Source organism: Babylonia areolata, chromosome 23, assembly GCF_041734735.1.
Source record: "Babylonia areolata isolate BAREFJ2019XMU chromosome 23, ASM4173473v1, whole genome shotgun sequence".
NCBI classification, from domain to species: domain Eukaryota; kingdom Metazoa; phylum Mollusca; class Gastropoda; order Neogastropoda; family Buccinidae; genus Babylonia; species Babylonia areolata.
This window is the reverse complement of record NC_134898.1, coordinates 43,176,970-43,190,796: the sequence shown is the minus strand read 5'-3', so window position 1 is coordinate 43,190,796 and position 13,827 is coordinate 43,176,970. Positions and strand designations below refer to the sequence as shown.

General features: G+C 43.4%; 1 protein-coding gene across 1 annotated transcript in view; it reads right to left on the bottom strand.

Moving 5' to 3' along the window:
* The window catches only part of LOC143297680 (uncharacterized), a 103,388-nt gene extending 90,122 nt beyond the window's left edge, over positions 1-13,266 (bottom strand). The window contains exon 1 of the mRNA XM_076610100.1: positions 11,977-13,266. The gene's annotated coding sequence lies outside the window, so the exon portion shown is untranslated. The remainder of the gene's footprint in view (positions 1-11,976) is intronic.
* Positions 13,267-13,827: the final 561 nt, after the last annotated feature.

Below are 13,827 nucleotides of genomic sequence, written 5' to 3'. Positions count from 1 at the left end.
GGAGGGGGGGTATTAAAGGAGTCAGTAGGTAAGGGGAGTCGACTAAGGGTAGCTACCACCATTGGAGTGCAGTTACCACTCAAACAGCCTTTGTGATCGATTTTCTGTCTGTCTGTCTGTCTACCAAACAGGTCGTCGCAACGTGAGGTGGACGTCAGCACTGGTTGTCGCCGGCGACAATATTATCATCATGTCCTCGACATTATTTATTGGCTATGTCTCTCTGTGTCTGTCTGTCTCTGTCTCCCGTCTCTGTCTCTGTCAGAGTGGATGTGCACACGCGATTACATTATTCCCCATTCAAGATGAATATCACTTGTTGTTGTTGTTGTCGTTGAAACTTCCCTGTGTGAGTGTGTGTGTGTGTGTGTGTGTGTGTGTGTGTGTGTGTGTGTGTGTGTGTGTGTGTGTGTGTGTGTGTGTGTGTGTGACTTGACTTGACTTGACTTGACTTGACTTGACTTCATTTATTGTCATAAAATCCCGAAGGATTAATAGACACAACAAAGAACAACGGGAACAAAGAAATAAACGGTCATCTAATACGCATGCACTGAAATACATAGTTGGCGAGTGCTTTTGACAGTAATCGCAGGTGATTAAAACACTTGGTTTTAGGATATTGTTTTATATTTTTCTAGAGATCACATTTGATTGACGATCATACTGCTGTACAGTTGTGATTAGATGGTTTCGCAAATTATGAAATGAGATACACGTATCTAAGAAATGTAATTCATCTTCAACAACTTCACATATATCACATAACCTCTCTTCTCTGGGAATGTTTGCATATCTTCCTCGTTCGATATTCAAACAATGTGTGTGTGTGTGCGTGTGTGTGTGCGTGCGTGCGTGCATGTGCGTGTGTGTGTGTGTGTGCGTGCGTGCGTACGTGTACGCGCGCGCGCGTTTGTGTGTGTGTGTGTGTGTGTGTGTGTGTGTGTGTGTGTGTGTGTAATTCTGACCCAAAGCGTAGAAGAACAAAAATAATCTGCCATATATAGAAAAAAAAAGTCAGACAAACAAACAAACAACAACAACGCCACCAACAAAAGAAGCCCCTCCCCCCACTCCCTCCGCACCCCTCCCCTACCCCCTCCCCCACCTCTTCAAACCAGATCACGACTATCGACGCAAAAACAAACAAACAAAAAAAAAAACCAACTAAAGACACAAGCGCTGACTCAGCCGTATCCACGACAACCACCCTCTCCTCCCCCCTTTCCCCCTGTCCCTCATCCCATCACACCTCAACCCCCTCCATTTCCCCTCCTCCTTCACACACACACACACACACGCAATGAGAGAGAGAGAGAGGCAAAGAGAGAGGGGGGGAGAGAGAGAGTGAGAGTGGACGAACAAACGAACGAAAGAGAATGCTGAACGCTGAAAGAATATGAGAGAGAGAGAGAGAGGGGGGGGGGGGAGATAGAGAGACAGAGAAAATCAGAGAGAGAGAGGGTGTGTGTGTGTGAGAGAGAGAGAGGGGGCGGGGGGTGGGGGCAGATTGGCGCAGACACTATGATATTAGTGTCAATGACGGAACGAATGCGTCTTTGCTGACGACGATTTGTGGACATGATAAAATGGCTGCACGTTAGTGTAGCAACGGAATCTTTTTCAAAGTTAAGAACATAAACCCTCAAAACAGAGCAAGAAAAGCACATAAAAATGGCCACAAGATTTACTTTAGGCAGTGTCACTTTCAGATATGCTTGAAAATTAGGACACTGAAACAGGAAACGACATCATTGTTTGACTCAATGGTTCATCCGTCACCTCACTAACCCATGTCCAGTTTTTTGTTTTTTTGGTTTTTGTTTTTGTTTTTTTTCCCAACACAGAGACGTTGAGCCAACAACGTCATTTAGTCAATAACGTCATTCACAACCACGTCTTTTCTGACGACGAACAGCGTTATTTTTTCTTTTCTTTTCTTTTTTCTTTGTGCAATGAGGACATCGTTGTTTCCAAGATACCAAATTTAATGCTGGTACACAATCACGCATATTTGCACCGGCAATGACGTCAATGGCTGTGTCTTTTATGCTCTCTCACTCGAAAAAAACAACATCAACAACAAAAACCCAACAGCAACCAACCAAACAAAAAAACACACACAAAAAACGCTGTCTTAGCTGACACACCTGTCTTATTTCATGACCTTTATGGTGAGGAAGCTATTAGCAAAAGCGTCCCTTCGATTGATCTGGGGTCTATTTGGAAACCACAAAATAGGTCAAAGCAATGTCTTGGTAAAATGACGGGTAGACTTCAGATTATGATACGATATAATGTCTGTATCGGTCTGTGTCTCTCTGTGTCTGTGTCTGTCAATTTCTCTCTGGTAGTCTTTTGTGTGGTTCTTGGGTCTCTCTCTGATTCTGTCTCTTTCTCTCTGTCTCTCTCTCTCTTAATCACTCTCAACATCTTCTGAGTCTCTCTCTCTCTCTCTCTCTCTCTCTCTCTCTCTCTCTGTGTGTGTGTGTGTGTGTGTGTGTGTGTGTGTGTGTGTGTGTGTGTGTGTGTGTGTGTGTGTCTCCTACCACCCCCTCTTTTTCCCACCACCACCATCAACACCCTCCTTCCTCCCTCCACCACAACCCCCTCTTTCCTACCACCACCACCACCACTATCCCTCCTCCTTCCTCCTCATTATCTCTATCCTCTCTCTCTCAATATATGAGCCACACGTCTCTTAAACAAACAATAAAGAGTGATACCTCTCTCCATACACAAAGGTACATAACTTCAAGTCAATCAATGCTGCTTATGCTACCGATTCAGCCAGCACACGGGTAATTAAAGGATACATGGAACAAACCCAGATACACACACACACACACACACACACACACACACACACACACACACTAACTCTCGCTCTCTCTCTCTCTCTCTCTCTCTCTCTATATATATATATATGTGTATATATATATAGTATACACACACATCTAGTGTGTGTGTGTGTGCGTGTCTGTGTCTGTGTGCGTGCGTGTGTGTCTGTGTCTGTGTGTCTGCGAATGTTTATAATGGAAAGAGACAAAAATCAACGGACCAAGGTAATCGCCTTGCAACAAGTCAACCGCGATATTTTCAGTGACAAAACAGCATGATATATTTCTCTTACGATCAAAATACTGGAATCACTTCTGTTTTTCGACTCGTCGCAACCCTCTTGTCATTGTTCTTGTTGTTCTTGCCACTGGTCTTGTTCTTGCTGTTGTTGTTCTTGTTCTTCTTCATTCTGTGCGTATGTGTTAGGGTAGCTGTTAGATACAGATGTATTGTTAAAATGTATGTATGCAGTGTGTGTGTGTGTGTGTGTGTGTGTGTGTGTGTGTGTGTGTGTGTGTGTGTGTGTGTGTGTGTGTGTGTAGTCACATTTTGGTGTGTGTATGTAACATAGATGTAATCTTTTATGTTAACAAAGCGTTTTTGTAAAGCACCTAGAGCAGATTTCTGGATAGTGTGCTAAATAAGTATCCATTATTATTATTATTATTTATTATCATTATTATTCCTGTTCTTATTCTTGTTGGTCTTGTTCTTCTTCTTGTTCTTGTTCTTCTTCTTCTTCTTTTTCTTGTTCGTCTTGCTCTTGTTGCTGTTTTTGTTGTCCTCCTCCTCCTACTTCTTCTTCCTCCTCCTCCTCTTCTTCTTCTTCGTTAAATGGGCAGAATTGTAAAAAGGCCTTTACTGTGCCTAATTCTTTACCCATTAAAGATTCAATCAATCAATCAATCAATCTTCCTCCTCTTCTTCTTCTTCTTCGTCGTCGTCGTCTTCGTTATCGTTGTCGTCCAACTATCCACAGCGCACATGGTTTTTGTTGTTGCTGATAGTTTAAGTATCATAATTTCTTTTGAGCGCCTCTTCTCCAATCCATTCTCTCCACACACGTTCCCGTGTCTCTCTGTCTCTGTGTCTCTGTCTGTCTGTCTCTCTGTTTCTCTCTTTCTTTGATTATATTTCGCTCTAATTGCTTATATACCTTTCCACAGACTTCCGATACATGTACATATGCCCATGGTTAAAATGCATTAAACATGCATTCTCTCTCTCTCTCTCTCTCTCTCTCTCTCTCTCTCTCTCTCGCCCCCCTCCCCCCCCCCACCATTTTCCCTCTGAACACACAACCAACGTTGCTGCTTGCAATGTGGGTGTGGCGCCTGGCTTGTGGCACGTGTGGCGGTGTGGCACATCTCGGGCAAGAACTTACAAATCACAACAGCAACAGCTAACGTACAACAGCAACCAGGGCCACGTGAAAGAAAGAAGCTATCGCTCCACTGAATGATGAAAAAAAAAAAAAAAAAAAAGAAAGGAAAAAAAGAAAAAGAAAAGAAAACTTAATGAAAGAACAAGAGGTCGCAAAATGTCATGGAATACACGATACAGAAGAAAAAAAAAACAAACCTCTAGCAGAAGCATATAGCGTAGTAGGCCACTACAATAATAATAATAAACACATCGGTTGTCCTAACCACGATAATAACTTCTTCTTCACGAAACGTAACAAGCAGCCATCATAATCATGACATAACGATTCCCTGAATTAACACGCACCTCACCCTACCCCCCCCCCGTACCCGTCCCCCACCAAATCCCAGACTATCCCTAACCCCTGGAGCCCCCTACCCCCCAGCCCCCACCCCCTCGTCCCCCCTGCCCGCCTCCGCCCCCTCCTACCCCATACACACAATTCAAGGGTGGGTGCAGGGGTGTGGTGGTGGGGTAGTAGAAAGATCCTGCCTTAAATAATCATCATGAACTCATCAGTTTTGTAACTCTCCGTGTATGCATCCTCCCCCACCCCCTCCCCCCTTCCCCTACCATCCCAAACCCCCACCCCCTCTCTTTCCTCCCAACCTACCGTCTCCTTATCTTTTTTTTTTGTTTGTTTGTTTTGTTTTGTTGATGATATTATACTCTCTCATTATCAGTTGTTTCGCTTGTCAGTTTAACGATTTCTCTTTTACGAAGTCCTTTAAGTAATTTCCTGTAACTGTATTTATAGTTGTTTTGTTGTTGTTGTTGTTTTTTCTTCCAAATTTCACCCTCATTTTTACCCTCATTTGCCCAGTTTCTCCCAACCCTCCATTCATCCACATCTCCCACCCCTTCTAACCGATAATACTCAGATGTATTCATAAATACTTTAACAAAATGTCTTCAATCACCGATATGTGTGACGGGACATTAAACAAAATTCCTCCTCCTCTCTCTCCCCTCCCCCCCACAGTCCAAGTCTCCCCGTTAAGATTGCGTAACCGGTTAGGGACCCCACCACAAAAGCTCACAAACAGCATAGCATAGCAGCAAGTAGAAGGGAGAAGGAAGAAGAAGGACGGGGAGAGGAGGGAGAAGAGAGGAGAGAGGAGGAAGAGGAAGGAGAAGGGAGGAGGAGGAGGAAGAGGAAGGAGGAGGCAGCGAGGAGCTGAAGCTGGGGAAACGCACGACACGACAGTATAGATCTGCGCGGAGTAGAGTCACGATCAACAGCACGAACACAGTACCCGACTAACCCATATTTTATTTATAAGACTGTCCACATCACCAGTGTCTGTCATGGAAACGAAGAAACGGGGTGGAGGTGGGTTTTTTTGTTTTTGTTTCTTAATCTTTTTTTTTTTTTTTTTTTTATAAATTAAATTGTTTATTTATTTATTTTGTTCTCGTGTTCCTGCGGAGTAGCACCATGGCTCTTTCAATGTGGGTAAATGTTAGTTGCGTATTTGCGTTTGTGTCTACGTTGTTTGAGCGAATGTGTGTGATGGTTCTTCAGCTTGACAGGCTATTCACATCAAATGGTTTTAGACGGATGTGTGTCATGAGTGGAGAGGGTTCGGGCTGAAAGGGCGAAGGGATTACTGTGTGTGTGTGTGTGTGTGTGTGTGTGTGTGTGTGTTTAATCATCATCATTATCAACATCGTCACCATCATCATTATTGGTCTTTTTCTTTTTCTTTTTAGATACTGCACTTTTGGAACTAGGACTTTGTTCTCTATGCTCTGGGTCGCTTGTATTTTTATTTGCTTTACTCCACACAACGGCTATGACACCCTACGAACCGTTCGTAAGTTAAATAATTGTTTGTTAGCGGTTTGTTACTTTACTGCCTGGAGATTTATTCGCAGACTTTCAGGAATGGCCACCGCAAAAAAACAAACAAACAAAAAACAACAACCCCACCCCCCCACCCCCCACAAAAAAACAAAAACAAAAAAAAAACACACACAAAAAAACCTAACCAAACAAAAAATAAAACAAAAACAAGACAAAAAACCAACAAAAAACCCACCACAACAACAAACAAACAAAAAACAAAAACAAACAAAACAAAACAAACAAAAAAACACACAAAAAAACAAGCAAAAAAACAATAACAAAAAACAAACAAACAAACAACAACAACAACAAAAACTGTCTCATCTTTACACTGTCAATACTCCGACAGGGGTCAAAGGCTGAAGTTTTATAACTTGATTCTTTAAATTTTAATTCATTCGTGACGGTAAGTCTTTTCCCTTTCTCTCCCCTCACACCCCCAACCCCCTCTCCCGACACAAACCCTATCTGATGTCCAGTGAATGTATGAATAGACCCGACTGCAAGCTTTCAACGTCAAAAATACGATATATCTTTGTCTTCGTCAGCCCCTTCAATGTAGAAGAACCATCCGCTTCTAACATATTAATGATGTCAGCAGCGGTCAAACGCTGTTATCGTCGCCGCCGCTTTTGTCGTTCGTAAGGAGAGATCAGTTTCAGTTTCAGTAGCTCAAGGAGGCGTCACTGCGTTCGGACAAATCCATATACGCTACACCACATCTGCCAAGCAGATGCCTGACCAGCAGCGTAACCCAAACGCGCTTAGTCAGGCCTTGAGAAAAAAATAAATAAATAAAATAAAATAAAATAAAGGTGAATAAATAATAGATAAGCTTATATAAATAAATAAATAAATAAATAAATAAATAAATAAATAATAATTATAATATAAAAAAGGTAGTAGTAATAATAATAATAAGGAGAGAGTTAACTTCATTCGCGTATCGTTGTGTCGTTCGTAAGGAGAGAGTTAACTCACTCAGTACGGCCAGTCCTCTCTTCTCTACACAGACCCCTCGGATGTCCAGTGGGTGTCTCAATGATCCAACTTTTAGCTTCCGTCGTCAGAATTGTGGTATTCTTTGTCAACATTCACCTCTTCAGTGTAAGAGCCTTCCGCTTGTAATATTTTGGTGGTGGTAATTGGGGAGAAACGCTGTTAACGTCGTCTCTTTCGCCGTTCGTAAGGAGAGAGTTAACTTCATTCGCGTATCGTTGTGAGAGGAAATAACGTCACTGGAGACAGTTGCTTTTCACCTCACCATCCTCATGCCACAGCAGCCTGGTTCCTCCACACCGAACAGCCACACCCTTCCTTGCTCCAGTCACTGTCCCAGCAGCTGATGGGTGGGGGAGAGAAAAAAAATATAAAAAAATAAAAAGCTAAAGAGCCCAGTTATCAATGTCAGGTTGCCGGCAAACTGTTGCTTTTGACGCCCATTGATTACCTTGTTTAACAGGAGCCAACGTTTACTTTTCCCCTCATCGGGATTTTTTATTTTATTTTTTTTTTTTTACATTATTTTGTACATACATTCACACACACACACACACACACACACACACACACACACACACACACACACATATATATATATATATAATATATATATAATATGCGTTCGGACAAATCCATATACGCTACACCACATCTACCAAGCAGATGCCTGACCAGCAGCGTGCAATTATCCAAGGGGCAAGATAGGAAAGTAAGAAAGAAAGACAGAAAAAAGCAATAAAGAAAAAAAAAGAAAAAAGAAGAAGAAGCTGGACTGGCAACATTGCAGAAGGGACGGGAAGTCCACTCGCAAAGACAGACGACCACAGACCTGGAGGAATCTGGTGAACAGCTGTTCTGTATAGCGTCCCATGCCCAATGTCTCTTCCCATCACACTCTAGTCAGTTTTGTTGCTGTTGTTGTTGCTGTTGTCGTTGTTGTTGTTTCTGTTGCTGTTATTGCTGTTGTTGTTGTTTTTGTTTTTGGTTTCCTGGCCAATGCTGATTTATTTAACTCTCTCTGTGTGTGTGTGTGTGTGTGTGTGTGTGTGTGTGTGTGTGTGTGTGTGTGTGTGTGTGTGTGTGCCGAACATACACTGCACACGATTCCTTGATGGATTCATCCTTTCAGGTATGTGAGAAAGACATGCACCCAGACCACCGTTCATGGCCATTCTAACCTGGTGCCTGGGATTGTATCCGCTTTTCATTTAAGCCAACACTCTGCACATGCTTGTGTGTTTGTGTCCGTGTGTGTGTGTGTGTGTGTGTGTGTGTGTGTGTGTGTGTGTGTGTGTGTGTGTGTGTGTGTGTGTGTGTGTGTGTGTGTGTGTGTGTGTGTGTGTGTGTGTGTGTGTGTGTGTTTCAATGATAAATTGATTTTCAGAGAGAAGGTGTGTGGATCAACTCAAGGTGAACGACTGACTGACATTTGTCCATCGGGTCATGTTGTTCCTTCGCTGTGGTATTTACCTGCAACAGTTGCTGTCAGTAGGGCGTGGAATTAATTCAAAGAGAGAGAAAGAGAGGGAGAAGATAGATAGACAGACAGACTGACTGACTGACTGACTGACTGACACACACACACACACACACACGCACGCACGCATGCACGCACACACACACACACACACACACACACACACACACACACACACACACACGGGGATAGGGACAGATTTAGATTGGGATGATTTAGAAAAAAACATTTTTATTCATTATAGGCCATTGCCGCTCAGAATAATGGTGCAGTGGTGCAGTGTACCACGTTATCAAAAATTCACACAAGTGCACAAGGTCAAACACAGTCAGAAAAGGCACAATGGCATAATAACATCATAATGTTTCAGAACTGGAATGTTTCATGTAGGTAAATTGGCAAATCTATTACAATACTTTCTTTCACGAATGCCAAGCTCAGTAAAAAGTAGCCGCAACAGATCTGGGAATTGTTAGAACTGTAAATAGGATCTTCTGTGAAGGACTATGACTCTAAAATTGGAGGCAAAATTGCACTGGCTCTTAGTACTGCAGCCTTGGGGGTTAGCTGGCCTTTGGGAACCACCCCAACGCCGACTGTCTTAAAACCGTCTTGGCCGAAAGAGCGGGGATGTAGCATGGGCAAGACACTCTCCACTAAAATCAAATTCTATCCCAGATAGTCGGGACAGCAATTGCCTCCTCTGCTGTTCTGATGGTCATAATCAGATACGACTGACTATCATACACATAGGATATATTCCGTTCTTTTAATGAACTTAAATCAGGGCAGCAAAACACGAAAATAATATGTCTTCATTTCCTGCCTTACGTTTTGGCACTGAGGACAATTTCAGTCTGTCTGTATCAGTACGTTTCCTATAACGATACTGTTGTGAGACTGGGAGAATCAGAGAAACGGACAGAAAGTTAAACAGACAATGAGAGAGATATACAGAGGGAGAGAGAATGAATGAATGAATGAATGAATGAATGAATTTTATTTCTGAGGGTAATATAGAATAAGCGACAATGCTTTTTTTTTTCATCCAGACTTCAAAAGGAAAAAAAAATGGGGGGAAATGTAAACGAATAAATTGCAAATAAACATGACATAAAATCAAACGAGAAGGGGAAAAATCATAGAGAAGGGAGGGGAGATAAGAAGAACAGAGAGAGAAAAAGAGAGAGACAGACAGAGATAGAGACAGAGGCAGAGAGAGGGAGAGCCTTCAACAGTATGTTTCCTTTGACGATAGCGTTTTGAGACGGGGAGAATGCAGAGAAACAGGCAGTTACAGAGACGATGAGAGAGAGAGAGAGGGAAGCGAGAGTGAAGAGTGAGAGATGGAGAAAGGGAGATATGCAGAAAGAGAGAGGGGGAGAGAGTGAGGAGAGAGAGAGAGGCACAGAGAAAGAGAGAGAGAGAGAGAGAGAGAGAGAGAGAGAGAGAGAGAGAGAGAGAGGGAAGCGAGAGGGAAGAGTGAGAGATGGAGAAAGGGAGATATGCAGAAAGAGAGAGGAGGAGAGAGTGAGGAGAGAGAGAGAGGCACAGAGAAAGAGAGAGAGAGAGAAATAAGCACAGAGAGAGAGGAAGAGAGAGAGGGAGAGAGAGGGGGGGGGCACAGAGAGAGAGAGAAACAGAGAGAAAAGAGAGAGATTGATAGAGGCAGAGAGAAAGAGAAAGGGAGAGGCACAGGGAGAGAGAGAGAGAGAGAGATGAAGAAAGGGAGAGCTGGAGAAAGAGAGAGATTGAGAGAGAAAGGGGAGAGAGAGTGGAAGAGAGAAGGGGGCGAAGAAAGAGAGGGGGACAAAAAGGAAGGAGAGAAAGAGAGATGGAGAGACAGACAGACAGACAGAGAGACAGAAACAGAGAGACCATCAAAGAGACAGAGATGGAGAGAGAGACAGACAGACAGAGAGACAGAAACAGAGAAACCACCAAAGAGACAGAAATGGAGAGAGAGACAGACAGACAGAGAGACAGAAACAGAGAAACCACCAAAGAGACAGAAATGGAGAGAGAAACAGAGAGACAGACAGACAGAGAGACAGAAACAGAGAGACCATCAAAGAGACAGAGATGGAGAGAGAGACAGAGGCACGCACAGAGGCAGAGAGAGTGAGAGAGAGAGAGAGACAGAAAGACAGACAGACAGAGAAAGACAGACAGACAGAGAGAAGCAGGGAAGAGGAATGCGGCTGGTCAACTCTCTCCATACGGACGGCGAAAGAGACGACGTTTACAGCGTTTCACCCCAATTACCATCACCAAAATATTGCAAGCGGAAGGCTCTTATACTGAAGAGGTGAATGTTGACAAAGAATACCACAGTTCTGACGACGGAAGCTAAAGGTTGGGTCATTCAGACACCCACTGGACATCCGAGGTGTCTGTATAGAGAAGAGAGGACTGGCCGTACTGAGTGAGTTAACCAGTGAGTTTTCGAGCAACCGTGGGACAGATGAACATGGCACTGTCTCAGAAACCTGACTCATTTATGGTTTCCCTTGACACTTTCTCCTCTCTTTCTTCCTGGTTTAGGGACATAGATATCACCAACTTTCTGCAGTCTTCAGCTTTCTATTCTCAGAACGAAGACCAAATTGAGTTAAGGACCGCCGGAGTGCACGCAGGGAAGCTTTGGTGCCAGCCCCGGCAGTCAAGAACAATAGGGAAGTGCTCCTACTGCCTGAAAGTAGACAAAAAATGTCGAAATTGTCTGTAGATAGAAAGAAATGTAAACATATTTTCGAAATTGCCTGTATCAAACTCCTGTGATAAAGATGGTGATACTGTTGAAAGAGCCAGTGATTACAAATACTCGGGAACTATTTTAGATAATAACCTTGTATTTTTTGTGTGTGTTTTTTATAACCAAAATGTTACATTATATATTCAAGAAATGTCAACCCAGATTAATTTTGTTTACAGAAATTGGGAAATAACAGTGTGAATCCCAAGATTATCCAAAGTTATTATCGCTACTGCATTAAATATGGGTTCACATTTAATCCTGTATATGCTGTTGTGGAAGTTGGGGCTGGGCAAGCGAGTGTTGAAGATGCTGTGGAGTGTGTAGTATAGAGTTGTCGGAGTGAGACAAACCAGTTTGCAAAAAGTTGTATAAGACACGAATGGTACTATAAAAGTCAGACAAAATAGTAAACAGTAGTCGTACACACACACACACACACACACACACACACACACACACACACACACACACACACACACAGCGAGCGAGCGAGAGAGAGAGAGAGAGGGGGAGAGAGAGAGAGAGAGAGAGAGAGAGATCAAAACCATTACCTGTTCCGTCAATATCACTTAACAATTAACAGTGAAAAGATGCTAAACTAAAGAAAGGAAGAAACACCATTACCTGTCAAGGCCATCCACAGGTTCTCTTCTCTCCACCCCCCGCCCCCCTTCACTCCTTCCTCCCTCACGTGCAGGTAAACGCCGCTGTCAGCAGATCATGACGCAAGCCGTTGACACAAACACACACACACACAAACACGTCCTGTTGTCACGCGATTCCAACTCTCCGTTACTCACGCACTTTCTTGTCACCACTGGAAGCCATTTCACTGAAGATGAAGAAATCCAAACTCTCCTGAATTTCAAAAGCAGTAGAAAGAAAAAAAGAAAAAGAAAAGAAAAACTACACACTACGTGCTTTACGATATTTGTGGGGAAAAAGTAAATAAATATGCGTTTTTTTTTAATCTATAGATTTACTTTCAGATCGGCAACAATTCTCAATTTGGCTCTGAGTTTAAAAATAGTGTTGAATCAGTTTGGACACATCCTCAACGCTTTAGCAAAATGTTGTTTTTGTTGTTGTTGTTGTTGTTGCTGGTGGTGGTGGTTTTTTTTTTTTTTTTTTAAATTTTTTTAAAATAATTATCTCCTTCGTAGGCTACGTATGTAATACTGATTCACGGGTACGTTCTGGAATATCTACTGTGTCACTTATACTGTTACACAGTGCTTCACCAAAGTTATGAGCTACACTGTGGAGTGTTCACCTGAACTTGGACTTTCTATGGTCGTAGTTATACCGTGGAGTATATAGAATCTCCCCACTTCACCATCAAAGTTCTGCGCATGCATCGTAGAAACCTGCTTCGATTAAGTCACACGGTAACAGTACAGAATCTGTTCCGAAACTAAAAACGAAACAGTAGGACTACATTGTATCCATTCTGTTTCAAATAAATAACATAGTTACGTTGCAAAATCCCTGTTTCAAGGAGATTATACGGCTACATCGTTAGAATCTGTTTCAACTGAATTACACGGCAACACAGTGCAAGAATCACTGAACAAGGTAAACGATGCAGGCTGCCTTCTGGTGCTGGATCTACTCTGTGTACAGGACACTTGGTTCAGAGAAACAGACACACAAACGCCAGTGAAGAACACACCCTGATCGTTAATCACCAGACGACACTTCCCGGCACGAGCACCACCACCACCACCAGTCGTCAACGGCCATGCTGTCGATGTTTACCACCACTCATGTCCTGTCCTGTCAGCCCAACAAGCCAGCACCACACACACACCTTTCTCGTCCAGCTGCTTTCGAGCTTTTCTCTCCGCGAGTGGCGGTGGTGACGCTACGTATTGATAGATCCGCTAGCGGTATCGTTGCTAGTGCCGCAGCTGTATTCGCGACTGCCGCTTCTGTTGCTGGTTGCCGCTGCTGCTGCAACCGCCTGTCGTGACGAGGTGACGGAGACGACGGATGTGCCGTTGACGTGAGCGTAGGGGGAGCATCGTTGGTTGGCGTAGATGGAAGTAGAGAGGGAGGGCAGTGAATGTGGGAGGTGTGTACCTGGGTTCGAGTGAGGCGGCGGTGTAGACCCTTTGGCTTAGAGAGCCACGTGGAACGGGGTTGACAGGTGTCCGGCGGTTGGGAAGGATGGGGTGGGGGTCTATGGAGGGAGAGAGAGAGAGTGGGAGAAAGAGACAGACAGACAGAGACTGAGAGAGAGAGAGACTGAGAGAGAGAGAGACTGAGAGAGAGAGACAGAGACAGAGAGATAGAGCTATTATATTCTCAGACACAGGCAAGGTAATACGGATGGTTTATTCATGCTTCCCCTTGCTTCCTATAACGGGTACCACAACAAGACACAAAAGAACACACTTCGTGTGCACTAAAAAAAAAAAAAAAAAAAAAAAAAAAGACAAACACCCTAACTGCAATAACACGGCGGAATCTCTT